Consider the following 16,010-nt stretch of genomic DNA (forward strand, 5'->3'; position numbering starts at 1 on the left):
ATTTAGAACGAAATCTAATGTCAGAAAATGGCACTTTACTCTTGACATTTTTCGGTTTTTTCAATTTTCTGGAAAATCCTATCATTAGATTTTTTTAAAAATACGATATTCTTGCTTAACTAACGTTTTTACATAGGGATTAAGCATTTAGAACGAAATCTAATGTAGGAAAATGGTACTTTACTCTTGATCGGTACGTTGGGACTTTGAAAATATTCGGGCGTTCCAATCGCTCGTCTGTTGCATCATAGCGCGTCTCGGCGCAATCGACCGATTCGCTCGATCCATTATTTTCGATTTACGGCTAAAATAAATTTTTCTAATTTTTTTCAATAACATATTCCTGCTTAAATAACTTTTTTACATAGGGATTAAGCATTTAGAACGATACATTGTTTAAAGTAAGGGCACTTTACTCTTGACATTTTACGGTTTTTTCAATTTTCTGAAGAATCCTATCATTAGATTTTTTTAAAAATACGATATTCTTGCTTAACTAACGTTTCTACATAGGGATTAAGCATTTAGAACGAAATCTAATGTCAGAAAATGGCACTTTACTCTTGACATTTTTCGGTTTTTTCAATTTTCTGGAAAATCCTATCATTAGATTTTTTTAAAAATACGATATTCTTGCTTAACTAACGTTTCTACATAGGGATTAAGCATTTAGAACGAAATCTAATGTAGGAAAATGGTACTTTACTCTTGATCGGTACGTTGGGACTTTGAAAATATTCGGGCGTTCCAATCGCTCGTCTGTTGCATCATAGCGCGTCTCGGCGCAATCGAGCGATTCGCTCGATCCATTATTTTCGATTTACGGCTAAAATAAATTTTTCTAATTTTTTTCAATAACATATTCCTGCTTAAATAACTTTTTTACATAGGGATTAAGCATTTAGAACGATACATTGTTTAAAGTAAGGGCACTTTACTCTTGACATTTTACGGTTTTTTCAATTTTCTGAAAAATCCTATCATTAGATTTTTTTAAAAATACGATATTCTTGCTTAACTAACGTTTCTACATAGGGATTAAGCATTTGGAACGAAATCTAATGTCAGAAAATGGCACTTTACTCTTGACATTTTTCGGTTTTTTCAATTTTCTGGAAAATCCTATCATTAGATTTTTTTAAAAATACGATATTCTTGCTTAACTAACGTTTTTACATAGGGATTAAGCATTTAGAACGAAATCTAATGTAGGAAAATGGTACTTTACTCTTGATCGGTACGTTGGGACTTTGAAAATATTCGGGCGTTCCAATCGCTCGTCTGTTGCATCATAGCGCGTCTCGGCGCAATCGACCGATTCGCTCGATCCATTATTTTCGATTTACGGCTAAAATAAATTTTTCTAATTTTTTTCAATAACATATTCCTGCTTAAATAACTTTTTTACATAGGGATTAAGCATTTAGAACGATACATTGTTTAAAGTAAGGGCACTTTACTCTTGACATTTTACGGTTTTTTCAATTTTCTGAAAAATCCTATCATTAGATTTTTTTAAAAATACGATATTCTTGCTTAACTAACGTTTCTACATAGGGATTAAGCATTTAGAACGAAATCTAATGTCAGAAAATGGCACTTTACTCTTGACATTTTTCGGTTTTTTCAATTTTCTGGAAAATCCTATCATTAGATTTTTTTAAAAATACGATATTCTTGCTTAACTAACGTTTTTACATAGGGATTAAGCATTTAGAACGAAATCTAATGTAGGAAAATGGTACTTTACTCTTGATCGGTACGTTGGGACTTTGAAAATATTCGGGCGTTCCAATCGCTCGTCTGTTGCATCATAGCGCGTCTCGGCGCAATCGACCGATTCGCTCGATCCATTATTTTCGATTTACGGCTAAAATAAATTTTTCTAATTTTTTTCAATAACATATTCCTGCTTAAATAACTTTTTTACATAGGGATTAAGCATTTAGAACGATACATTGTTTAAAGTAAGGGCACTTTACTCTTGACATTTTACGGTTTTTTCAATTTTCTGAAAAATCCTATCATTAGATTTTTTTAAAAATACGATATTCTTGCTTAACTAACGTTTTTACATAGGGATTAAGCATTTAGAACGAAATCTAATGTAGGAAAATGGTACTTTACTCTTGATCGGTACGTTGGGACTTTGAAAATATTCGGGCGTACGCGACGCGCTCGGCGCTTCGAACAGCTCCGGTGTCCCCATTATTTTCGATTTACGGCTAAAATAAATTTTTCTAATTTTTTTCAATAACATATTCCTGCTTAAATAACTTTTTTACATAGGGATTAAGCATTTAGAACGATACATTGTTTAAAGTAAGGGCACTTTACTCTTGACATTTTACGGTTTTTTCAATTTTCTGAAGAATCCTATCATTAGATTTTTTTAAAAATACGATATTCTTGCTTAACTAACGTTTCTACATAGGGATTAAGCATTTAGAACGAAATCTAATGTCAGAAAATGGCACTTTACTCTTGACATTTTTCGGTTTTTTCAATTTTCTGGAAAATCCTATCATTAGATTTTTTTAAAAATACGATATTCTTGCTTAACTAACGTTTTTACATAGGGATTAAGCATTTAGAACGAAATCTAATGTAGGAAAATGGTACTTTACTCTTGATCGGTACGTTGGGACTTTGAAAATATTCGGGCGTTCCAATCGCTCGTCTGTTGCATCATAGCGCGTCTCGGCGCAATCGACCGATTCGCTCGATCCATTATTTTCGATTTACGGCTAAAATAAATTTTTCTAATTTTTTTCAATAACATATTCCTGCTTAAATAACTTTTTTACATAGGGATTAAGCATTTAGAACGATACATTGTTTAAAGTAAGGGCACTTTACTCTTGACATTTTACGGTTTTTTCAATTTTCTGAAGAATCCTATCATTAGATTTTTTTAAAAATACGATATTCTTGCTTAACTAACGTTTCTACATAGGGATTAAGCATTTAGAACGAAATCTAATGTCAGAAAATGGCACTTTACTCTTGACATTTTTCGGTTTTTTCAATTTTCTGGAAAATCCTATCATTAGATTTTTTTAAAAATACGATATTCTTGCTTAACTAACGTTTCTACATAGGGATTAAGCATTTAGAACGAAATCTAATGTAGGAAAATGGTACTTTACTCTTGATCGGTACGTTGGGACTTTGAAAATATTCGGGCGTTCCAATCGCTCGTCTGTTGCATCATAGCGCGTCTCGGCGCAATCGAGCGATTCGCTCGACCCATTATTTTCGATTTACGGCTAAAATAAATTTTTCTCATTTTATTCAATAACATATTCTTGCTTAGATAACTTTTTTACATAGGGATTAAGCATTTAGAACGATAGATTGTTTAAAATAAGGGCACTTTACTCTTGACATTTTACGGTTTTTTCAATTTTCTGAAAAATCCTATCATTAGATTTTTTTAAAAATACGATATTCTTGCTTATCTAACGTTTCTACATAGGGATTAAGCATTTAGAACGAAATCTAATGTCAGAAAATGGCACTTTACTCTTGACATTTTTCGGTTTTTTCAATTTTCTGGAAAATCCTATCATTAGATTTTTTTAAAAATACGATATTCTTGCTTAACTAACGTTTCTACATAGGGATTAAGCATTTAGAACGAAATCTAATGTAGGAAAATGGTACTTTACTCTTGATCGGTACGTTGGGACTTTGAAAATATTCGGGCGTTCCAATCGCTCGTCTGTTGCATCATCGCGCGTCTCGGCGCAATCGAGCGATTCGCTCGATCCATTATTTTCGATTTACGGCTAAAATAAATTTTTCTAATTTTTTTCAATAACATATTCCTGCTTAAATAACTTTTTTACATAGGGATTAAGCATTTAGAACGATACATTGTTTAAAGTAAGGGCACTTTACTCTTGACATTTTACGGTTTTTTCAATTTTCTGAAAAATCCTATCATTAGATTTTTTTAAAAATACGATATTCTTGCTTAACTAACGTTTCTACATAGGGATTAAGCATTTAGAACGAAATCTAATGTCAGAAAATGGCACTTTACTCTTGACATTTTTCGGTTTTTTCATTTTTCTGGAAAATCCTATCATTAGATTTTTTTAAAAATACGATATTCTTGCTTAACTAACGTTTTTACATAGGGATTAAGCATTTAGAACGAAATCTAATGTAGGAAAATGGTACTTTACTCTTGATCGGTACGTTGGGACTTTGAAAATATTCGGGCGTTCCAATCGCTCGTCTGTTGCATCATAGCGCGTCTCGGCGCAATCGACCGATTCGCTCGATCCATTATTTTCGATTTACGGCTAAAATAAATTTTTCTAATTTTTTTCAATAACATATTCCTGCTTAAATAACTTTTTTACATAGGGATTAAGCATTTAGAACGATACATTGTTTAAAGTAAGGGCACTTTACTCTTGACATTTTACGGTTTTTTCAATTTTCTGAAGAATCCTATCATTAGATTTTTTTAAAAATACGATATTCTTGCTTAACTAACGTTTCTACATAGGGATTAAGCATTTAGAACGAAATCTAATGTCAGAAAATGGCACTTTACTCTTGACATTTTTCGGTTTTTTCAATTTTCTGGAAAATCCTATCATTAGATTTTTTTAAAAATACGATATTCTTGCTTAACTAACGTTTTTACATAGGGATTAAGCATTTAGAACGAAATCTAATGTAGGAAAATGGTACTTTACTCTTGATCGGTACGTTGGGACTTTGAAAATATTCGGGCGTTCCAATCGCTCGTCTGTTGCATCATAGCGCGTCTCGGCGCAATCGACCGATTCGCTCGATCCATTATTTTCGATTTACGGCTAAAATAAATTTTTCTAATTTTTTTCAATAACATATTCCTGCTTAAATAACTTTTTTACATAGGGATTAAGCATTTAGAACGATACATTGTTTAAAGTAAGGGCACTTTACTCTTGACATTTTACGGTTTTTTCAATTTTCTGAAGAATCCTATCATTAGATTTTTTTAAAAATACGATATTCTTGCTTAACTAACGTTTCTACATAGGGATTAAGCATTTAGAACGAAATCTAATGTCAGAAAATGGCACTTTACTCTTGACATTTTTCGGTTTTTTCAATTTTCTGGAAAATCCTATCATTAGATTTTTTTAAAAATACGATATTCTTGCTTAACTAACGTTTTTACATAGGGATTAAGCATTTAGAACGAAATCTAATGTAGGAAAATGGTACTTTACTCTTGATCGGTACGTTGGGACTTTGAAAATATTCGGGCGTTCCAATCGCTCGTCTGTTGCATCATAGCGCGTCTCGGCGCAATCGACCGATTCGCTCGATCCATTATTTTCGATTTACGGCTAAAATAAATTTTTCTAATTTTTTTCAATAACATATTCCTGCTTAAATAACTTTTTTACATAGGGATTAAGCATTTAGAACGATACATTGTTTAAAGTAAGGGCACTTTACTCTTGACATTTTACGGTTTTTTCAATTTTCTGAAGAATCCTATCATTAGATTTTTTTAAAAATACGATATTCTTGCTTAACTAACGTTTCTACATAGGGATTAAGCATTTAGAACGAAATCTAATGTCAGAAAATGGCACTTTACTCTTGACATTTTTCGGTTTTTTCAATTTTCTGGAAAATCCTATCATTAGATTTTTTTAAAAATACGATATTCTTGCTTAACTAACGTTTCTACATAGGGATTAAGCATTTAGAACGAAATCTAATGTAGGAAAATGGTACTTTACTCTTGATCGGTACGTTGGGACTTTGAAAATATTCGGGCGTTCCAATCGCTCGTCTGTTGCATCATAGCGCGTCTCGGCGCAATCGAGCGATTCGCTCGATCCATTATTTTCGATTTACGGCTAAAATAAATTTTTCTAATTTTTTTCAATAACATATTCCTGCTTAAATAACTTTTTTACATAGGGATTAAGCATTTAGAACGATACATTGTTTAAAGTAAGGGCACTTTACTCTTGACATTTTACGGTTTTTTCAATTTTCTGAAAAATCCTATCATTAGATTTTTTTAAAAATACGATATTCTTGCTTAACTAACGTTTCTACATAGGGATTAAGCATTTGGAACGAAATCTAATGTCAGAAAATGGCACTTTACTCTTGACATTTTTCGGTTTTTTCAATTTTCTGGAAAATCCTATCATTAGATTTTTTTAAAAATACGATATTCTTGCTTAACTAACGTTTTTACATAGGGATTAAGCATTTAGAACGAAATCTAATGTAGGAAAATGGTACTTTACTCTTGATCGGTACGTTGGGACTTTGAAAATATTCGGGCGTTCCAATCGCTCGTCTGTTGCATCATAGCGCGTCTCGGCGCAATCGACCGATTCGCTCGATCCATTATTTTCGATTTACGGCTAAAATAAATTTTTCTAATTTTTTTCAATAACATATTCCTGCTTAAATAACTTTTTTACATAGGGATTAAGCATTTAGAACGATACATTGTTTAAAGTAAGGGCACTTTACTCTTGACATTTTACGGTTTTTTCAATTTTCTGAAAAATCCTATCATTAGATTTTTTTAAAAATACGATATTCTTGCTTAACTAACGTTTCTACATAGGGATTAAGCATTTAGAACGAAATCTAATGTCAGAAAATGGCACTTTACTCTTGACATTTTTCGGTTTTTTCAATTTTCTGGAAAATCCTATCATTAGATTTTTTTAAAAATACGATATTCTTGCTTAACTAACGTTTTTACATAGGGATTAAGCATTTAGAACGAAATCTAATGTAGGAAAATGGTACTTTACTCTTGATCGGTACGTTGGGACTTTGAAAATATTCGGGCGTTCCAATCGCTCGTCTGTTGCATCATAGCGCGTCTCGGCGCAATCGACCGATTCGCTCGATCCATTATTTTCGATTTACGGCTAAAATAAATTTTTCTAATTTTTTTCAATAACATATTCCTGCTTAAATAACTTTTTTACATAGGGATTAAGCATTTAGAACGATACATTGTTTAAAGTAAGGGCACTTTACTCTTGACATTTTACGGTTTTTTCAATTTTCTGAAAAATCCTATCATTAGATTTTTTTAAAAATACGATATTCTTGCTTAACTAACGTTTTTACATAGGGATTAAGCATTTAGAACGAAATCTAATGTAGGAAAATGGTACTTTACTCTTGATCGGTACGTTGGGACTTTGAAAATATTCGGGCGTACGCGACGCGCTCGGCGCTTCGAACAGCTCCGGTGTCCCCATTATTTTCGATTTACGGCTAAAATAAATTTTTCTAATTTTTTTCAATAACATATTCCTGCTTAAATAACTTTTTTACATAGGGATTAAGCATTTAGAACGATACATTGTTTAAAGTAAGGGCACTTTACTCTTGACATTTTACGGTTTTTTCAATTTTCTGAAGAATCCTATCATTAGATTTTTTTAAAAATACGATATTCTTGCTTAACTAACGTTTCTACATAGGGATTAAGCATTTAGAACGAAATCTAATGTCAGAAAATGGCACTTTACTCTTGACATTTTTCGGTTTTTTCAATTTTCTGGAAAATCCTATCATTAGATTTTTTTAAAAATACGATATTCTTGCTTAACTAACGTTTTTACATAGGGATTAAGCATTTAGAACGAAATCTAATGTAGGAAAATGGTACTTTACTCTTGATCGGTACGTTGGGACTTTGAAAATATTCGGGCGTTCCAATCGCTCGTCTGTTGCATCATAGCGCGTCTCGGCGCAATCGACCGATTCGCTCGATCCATTATTTTCGATTTACGGCTAAAATAAATTTTTCTAATTTTTTTCAATAACATATTCCTGCTTAAATAACTTTTTTACATAGGGATTAAGCATTTAGAACGATACATTGTTTAAAGTAAGGGCACTTTACTCTTGACATTTTACGGTTTTTTCAATTTTCTGAAGAATCCTATCATTAGATTTTTTTAAAAATACGATATTCTTGCTTAACTAACGTTTCTACATAGGGATTAAGCATTTAGAACGAAATCTAATGTCAGAAAATGGCACTTTACTCTTGACATTTTTCGGTTTTTTCAATTTTCTGGAAAATCCTATCATTAGATTTTTTTAAAAATACGATATTCTTGCTTAACTAACGTTTTTACATAGGGATTAAGCATTTAGAACGAAATCTAATGTAGGAAAATGGTACTTTACTCTTGATCGGTACGTTGGGACTTTGAAAATATTCGGGCGTACGCGACGCGCTCGGCGCTTCGAACAGCTCCGGTGTCCCCATTATTTTCGATTTACGGCTAAAATAAATTTTTCTAATTTTTTTCAATAACATATTCCTGCTTAAATAACTTTTTTACATAGGGATTAAGCATTTAGAACGATACATTGTTTAAAGTAAGGGCACTTTACTCTTGACATTTTACGGTTTTTTCAATTTTCTGAAGAATCCTATCATTAGATTTTTTTAAAAATACGATATTCTTGCTTAACTAACGTTTCTACATAGGGATTAAGCATTTAGAACGAAATCTAATGTCAGAAAATGGCACTTTACTCTTGACATTTTTCGGTTTTTTCAATTTTCTGGAAAATCCTATCATTAGATTTTTTTAAAAATACGATATTCTTGCTTAACTAACGTTTCTACATAGGGATTAAGCATTTAGAACGAAATCTAATGTAGGAAAATGGTACTTTACTCTTGATCGGTACGTTGGGACTTTGAAAATATTCGGGCGTTCCAATCGCTCGTCTGTTGCATCATAGCGCGTCTCGGCGCAATCGAGCGATTCGCTCGATCCATTATTTTCGATTTACGGCTAAAATAAATTTTTCTAATTTTTTTCAATAACATATTCCTGCTTAAATAACTTTTTTACATAGGGATTAAGCATTTAGAACGATACATTGTTTAAAGTAAGGGCACTTTACTCTTGACATTTTACGGTTTTTTCAATTTTCTGAAAAATCCTATCATTAGATTTTTTTAAAAATACGATATTCTTGCTTAACTAACGTTTCTACATAGGGATTAAGCATTTGGAACGAAATCTAATGTCAGAAAATGGCACTTTACTCTTGACATTTTTCGGTTTTTTCAATTTTCTGGAAAATCCTATCATTAGATTTTTTTAAAAATACGATATTCTTGCTTAACTAACGTTTTTACATAGGGATTAAGCATTTAGAACGAAATCTAATGTAGGAAAATGGTACTTTACTCTTGATCGGTACGTTGGGACTTTGAAAATATTCGGGCGTTCCAATCGCTCGTCTGTTGCATCATAGCGCGTCTCGGCGCAATCGACCGATTCGCTCGATCCATTATTTTCGATTTACGGCTAAAATAAATTTTTCTAATTTTTTTCAATAACATATTCCTGCTTAAATAACTTTTTTACATAGGGATTAAGCATTTAGAACGATACATTGTTTAAAGTAAGGGCACTTTACTCTTGACATTTTACGGTTTTTTCAATTTTCTGAAAAATCCTATCATTAGATTTTTTTAAAAATACGATATTCTTGCTTAACTAACGTTTCTACATAGGGATTAAGCATTTAGAACGAAATCTAATGTCAGAAAATGGCACTTTACTCTTGACATTTTTCGGTTTTTTCAATTTTCTGGAAAATCCTATCATTAGATTTTTTTAAAAATACGATATTCTTGCTTAACTAACGTTTTTACATAGGGATTAAGCATTTAGAACGAAATCTAATGTAGGAAAATGGTACTTTACTCTTGATCGGTACGTTGGGACTTTGAAAATATTCGGGCGTTCCAATCGCTCGTCTGTTGCATCATAGCGCGTCTCGGCGCAATCGACCGATTCGCTCGATCCATTATTTTCGATTTACGGCTAAAATAAATTTTTCTAATTTTTTTCAATAACATATTCCTGCTTAAATAACTTTTTTACATAGGGATTAAGCATTTAGAACGATACATTGTTTAAAGTAAGGGCACTTTACTCTTGACATTTTACGGTTTTTTCAATTTTCTGAAAAATCCTATCATTAGATTTTTTTAAAAATACGATATTCTTGCTTAACTAACGTTTCTACATAGGGATTAAGCATTTAGAACGAAATCTAATGTCAGAAAATGGCACTTTACTCTTGACATTTTTCGGTTTTTTCAATTTTCTGGAAAATCCTATCATTAGATTTTTTTAAAAATACGATATTCTTGCTTAACTAACGTTTTTACATAGGGATTAAGCATTTAGAACGAAATCTAATGTAGGAAAATGGTACTTTACTCTTGATCGGTACGTTGGGACTTTGAAAATATTCGGGCGTTCCAATCGCTCGTCTGTTGCATCATAGCGCGTCTCGGCGCAATCGACCGATTCGCTCGATCCATTATTTTCGATTTACGGCTAAAATAAATTTTTCTAATTTTTTTCAATAACATATTCCTGCTTAAATAACTTTTTTACATAGGGATTAAGCATTTAGAACGATACATTGTTTAAAGTAAGGGCACTTTACTCTTGACATTTTACGGTTTTTTCAATTTTCTGAAGAATCCTATCATTAGATTTTTTTAAAAATACGATATTCTTGCTTAACTAACGTTTCTACATAGGGATTAAGCATTTAGAACGAAATCTAATGTCAGAAAATGGCACTTTACTCTTGACATTTTTCGGTTTTTTCAATTTTCTGGAAAATCCTATCATTAGATTTTTTTAAAAATACGATATTCTTGCTTAACTAACGTTTTTACATAGGGATTAAGCATTTAGAACGAAATCTAATGTAGGAAAATGGTACTTTACTCTTGATCGGTACGTTGGGACTTTGAAAATATTCGGGCGTACGCGACGCGCTCGGCGCTTCGAACAGCTCCGGTGTCCCCATTATTTTCGATTTACGGCTAAAATAAATTTTTCTAATTTTTTTCAATAACATATTCCTGCTTAAATAACTTTTTTACATAGGGATTAAGCATTTAGAACGATACATTGTTTAAAGTAAGGGCACTTTACTCTTGACATTTTACGGTTTTTTCAATTTTCTGAAGAATCCTATCATTAGATTTTTTTAAAAATACGATATTCTTGCTTAACTAACGTTTCTACATAGGGATTAAGCATTTAGAACGAAATCTAATGTCAGAAAATGGCACTTTACTCTTGACATTTTTCGGTTTTTTCAATTTTCTGGAAAATCCTATCATTAGATTTTTTTAAAAATACGATATTCTTGCTTAACTAACGTTTTTACATAGGGATTAAGCATTTAGAACGAAATCTAATGTAGGAAAATGGTACTTTACTCTTGATCGGTACGTTGGGACTTTGAAAATATTCGGGCGTTCCAATCGCTCGTCTGTTGCATCATAGCGCGTCTCGGCGCAATCGACCGATTCGCTCGATCCATTATTTTCGATTTACGGCTAAAATAAATTTTTCTAATTTTTTTCAATAACATATTCCTGCTTAAATAACTTTTTTACATAGGGATTAAGCATTTAGAACGATACATTGTTTAAAGTAAGGGCACTTTACTCTTGACATTTTACGGTTTTTTCAATTTTCTGAAGAATCCTATCATTAGATTTTTTTAAAAATACGATATTCTTGCTTAACTAACGTTTCTACATAGGGATTAAGCATTTAGAACGAAATCTAATGTCAGAAAATGGCACTTTACTCTTGACATTTTTCGGTTTTTTCAATTTTCTGGAAAATCCTATCATTAGATTTTTTTAAAAATACGATATTCTTGCTTAACTAACGTTTTTACATAGGGATTAAGCATTTAGAACGAAATCTAATGTAGGAAAATGGTACTTTACTCTTGATCGGTACGTTGGGACTTTGAAAATATTCGGGCGTACGCGACGCGCTCGGCGCTTCGAACAGCTCCGGTGTCCCCATTATTTTCGATTTACGGCTAAAATAAATTTTTCTAATTTTTTTCAATAACATATTCCTGCTTAAATAACTTTTTTACATAGGGATTAAGCATTTAGAACGATACATTGTTTAAAGTAAGGGCACTTTACTCTTGACATTTTACGGTTTTTTCAATTTTCTGAAGAATCCTATCATTAGATTTTTTTAAAAATACGATATTCTTGCTTAACTAACGTTTCTACATAGGGATTAAGCATTTAGAACGAAATCTAATGTCAGAAAATGGCACTTTACTCTTGACATTTTTCGGTTTTTTCAATTTTCTGGAAAATCCTATCATTAGATTTTTTTAAAAATACGATATTCTTGCTTAACTAACGTTTTTACATAGGGATTAAGCATTTAGAACGAAATCTAATGTAGGAAAATGGTACTTTACTCTTGATCGGTACGTTGGGACTTTGAAAATATTCGGGCGTTCCAATCGCTCGTCTGTTGCATCATAGCGCGTCTCGGCGCAATCGACCGATTCGCTCGATCCATTATTTTCGATTTACGGCTAAAATAAATTTTTCTAATTTTTTTCAATAACATATTCCTGCTTAAATAACTTTTTTACATAGGGATTAAGCATTTAGAACGATATATTGTTTAAAGTAAGGGCACTTTACTCTTGACATTTTACGGTTTTTTCAATTTTCTGAAAAATCCTATCATTAGATTTTTTTAAAAATACGATATTCTTGCTTAACTAACGTTTCTACATAGGGATTAAGCATTTAGAACGAAATCTAATGTCAGAAAATGGCACTTTACTCTTGACATTTTTCGGTTTTTTCATTTTTCTGGAAAATCCTATCATTAGATTTTTTTAAAAATACGATATTCTTGCTTAACTAACGTTTCTACATAGGGATTAAGCATTTAGAACGAAATCTAATGTAGGAAAATGGTACTTTACTCTTGATCGGTACGTTGGGACTTTGAAAATATTCGGGCGTTCCAATCGCTCGTCTGTTGCATCATAGCGCGTCTCGGCGCAATCGAGCGATTCGCTCGACCCATTATTTTCGATTTACGGCTAAAATAAATTTTTCTCATTTTATTCAATAACATATTCTTGCTTAGATAACTTTTTTACATAGGGATTAAGCATTTAGAACGATAGATTGTTTAAAATAAGGGCACTTTACTCTTGACATTTTACGGTTTTTTCAATTTTCTGAAAAATCCTATCATTAGATTTTTTTAAAAATACGATATTCTTGCTTATCTAACGTTTCTACATAGGGATTAAGCATTTAGAACGAAATCTAATGTCAGAAAATGGCACTTTACTCTTGACATTTTTCGGTTTTTTCAATTTTCTGGAAAATCCTATCATTAGATTTTTTTAAAAATACGATATTCTTGCTTAACTAACGTTTCTACATAGGGATTAAGCATTTAGAACGAAATCTAATGTAGGAAAATGGTACTTTACTCTTGATCGGTACGTTGGGACTTTGAAAATATTCGGGCGTTCCAATCGCTCGTCTGTTGCATCATCGCGCGTCTCGGCGCAATCGAGCGATTCGCTCGATCCATTATTTTCGATTTACGGCTAAAATAAATTTTTCTAATTTTTTTCAATAACATATTCCTGCTTAAATAACTTTTTTACATAGGGATTAAGCATTTAGAACGATACATTGTTTAAAGTAAGGGCACTTTACTCTTGACATTTTACGGTTTTTTCAATTTTCTGAAAAATCCTATCATTAGATTTTTTTAAAAATACGATATTCTTGCTTAACTAACGTTTCTACATAGGGATTAAGCATTTAGAACGAAATCTAATGTCAGAAAATGGCACTTTACTCTTGACATTTTTCGGTTTTTTCATTTTTCTGGAAAATCCTATCATTAGATTTTTTTAAAAATACGATATTCTTGCTTAACTAACGTTTTTACATAGGGATTAAGCATTTAGAACGAAATCTAATGTAGGAAAATGGTACTTTACTCTTGATCGGTACGTTGGGACTTTGAAAATATTCGGGCGTTCCAATCGCTCGTCTGTTGCATCATAGCGCGTCTCGGCGCAATCGACCGATTCGCTCGATCCATTATTTTCGATTTACGGCTAAAATAAATTTTTCTAATTTTTTTCAATAACATATTCCTGCTTAAATAACTTTTTTACATAGGGATTAAGCATTTAGAACGATACATTGTTTAAAGTAAGGGCACTTTACTCTTGACATTTTACGGTTTTTTCAATTTTCTGAAGAATCCTATCATTAGATTTTTTTAAAAATACGATATTCTTGCTTAACTAACGTTTCTACATAGGGATTAAGCATTTAGAACGAAATCTAATGTCAGAAAATGGCACTTTACTCTTGACATTTTTCGGTTTTTTCAATTTTCTGGAAAATCCTATCATTAGATTTTTTTAAAAATACGATATTCTTGCTTAACTAACGTTTTTACATAGGGATTAAGCATTTAGAACGAAATCTAATGTAGGAAAATGGTACTTTACTCTTGATCGGTACGTTGGGACTTTGAAAATATTCGGGCGTACGCGGCGCGTCTCGGCGCTTCGAACAGCTCCGGTGTCCCCATTATTTTCGATTTACGGCTAAAATAAATTTTTCTAATTTTTTTCAATTACATATTCTTGCTTAGATAACTTTTTTACATAGGGATTAAGCATTTAGAACGACATATTGTTTAAAATAATGGTACTTTACTCTTGTGATTTTTCGGTTTTTTTTGATTATTTTGAAAAATAAATTTTTGTAATTTTTTTAAATACGATATTCGTGATCAGTGAACGATTTCACATATGGATTAAGCATTTAGAATCGTGCGGAAGCGTTATTAAAAAAGTTTACTCGATGCGATGGGACTTTGAAAAGTTTGTGAAAATTTTCATATTGGGAAAAAATGTGTAATTTTTTGTCTAGTTTACGGTAATGTAATTTATTTTAATGTTTACTATAAATTTTTTTTTCGTTCGTTCACGCGCTATGTTACAACAGCACGGCCGGGCGGTCTGTTGCCGCGGCGGTTTACACTCATAAGCGCGCGTGCTATTCGGCCGGCGGCGCCGGCGTCCTTGCCGGCCGTTCGGTATCTATAAGAGATACACGGTCCGTGCGAGGCGGACGGAGCAGAGCGGGTTTTGGGCCAATTCTACGATCTCGGTCGAGAAGCTGTCTCAGAGCTCCTTCGGGGCTTCGGTCCTGACTGTTTCGTGCCGTTTACGTTACGGACTTTTCTCCACACAGCGTGGCCACGGGTCGGTGTCTTTGACCGAATGGCCCATATGTGGCAAGCCCTACGGGGTTGGTTACCCGTATGCACTTTGTATGTATACTCGTACTCACTGAGCAATCGACTCTTCTGTCCGAGCGATGGAAAAATTTTTTAAAATGCATCTGTAAGATTTGGAAGCAAATCGTACCAATTGAAAACTGTGGCTAAAATGAATAGCCCAGTGGAGAGAGAAAACTATCAAAAAACTGATTTTTTAAATCAAGAGGTGTCAGAAATCGAAATGCCTAGCGCGAGCGGAAGAACACGCTTTCTCGCCAGTCCAGCATGTGTCCTGTCCGTTCTTCCTCGGCTTGCCGATTTTGCCCAGATCAGAGGTTTCGTGCTTCCGGCGGTCAGAAGATCAGCGTGAGCGTACGCGCTTCCACGACTATGGCATCACCCATGTACTTTTTCCTTTGAATATATTTGAGTACATAAAAAATATTAAAACATATAGAGAGAACTGTGTCTTGGATCTTAAAAATTTGTCAATAGCGATGATATATTATTACTTAACTTGAAGTATTTGTACGTTTTAGCTGGGACGTACATTTATCTTACAAGATGTTAATAGCGAGACTCTTGAAGATAAAATTATCTTGTGATTTTATGAAGGCAAAGATAGAAACGTACGAAGCTGGCGTACGTAGAAAAATGTGATTTTATGATAGAACAAAAATATAATACGTACGTTTTTGGGCGTACGGTAAAATATCTGTATGGTAGAAAAATGAAAGAAATTGAGCGTTAAAGAAGATATGTTACAAGCGCGGAATGTGGCAAAACTTGTACATATTTGAAAGAGAAAAGTGGTGTGTCGACCTGACATAT

Source organism: Megalopta genalis, unplaced genomic scaffold (genome assembly GCF_051020955.1).
Source record: "Megalopta genalis isolate 19385.01 unplaced genomic scaffold, iyMegGena1_principal scaffold0136, whole genome shotgun sequence".
Taxonomy (NCBI): Eukaryota; Metazoa; Arthropoda; class Insecta; order Hymenoptera; family Halictidae; genus Megalopta; species Megalopta genalis.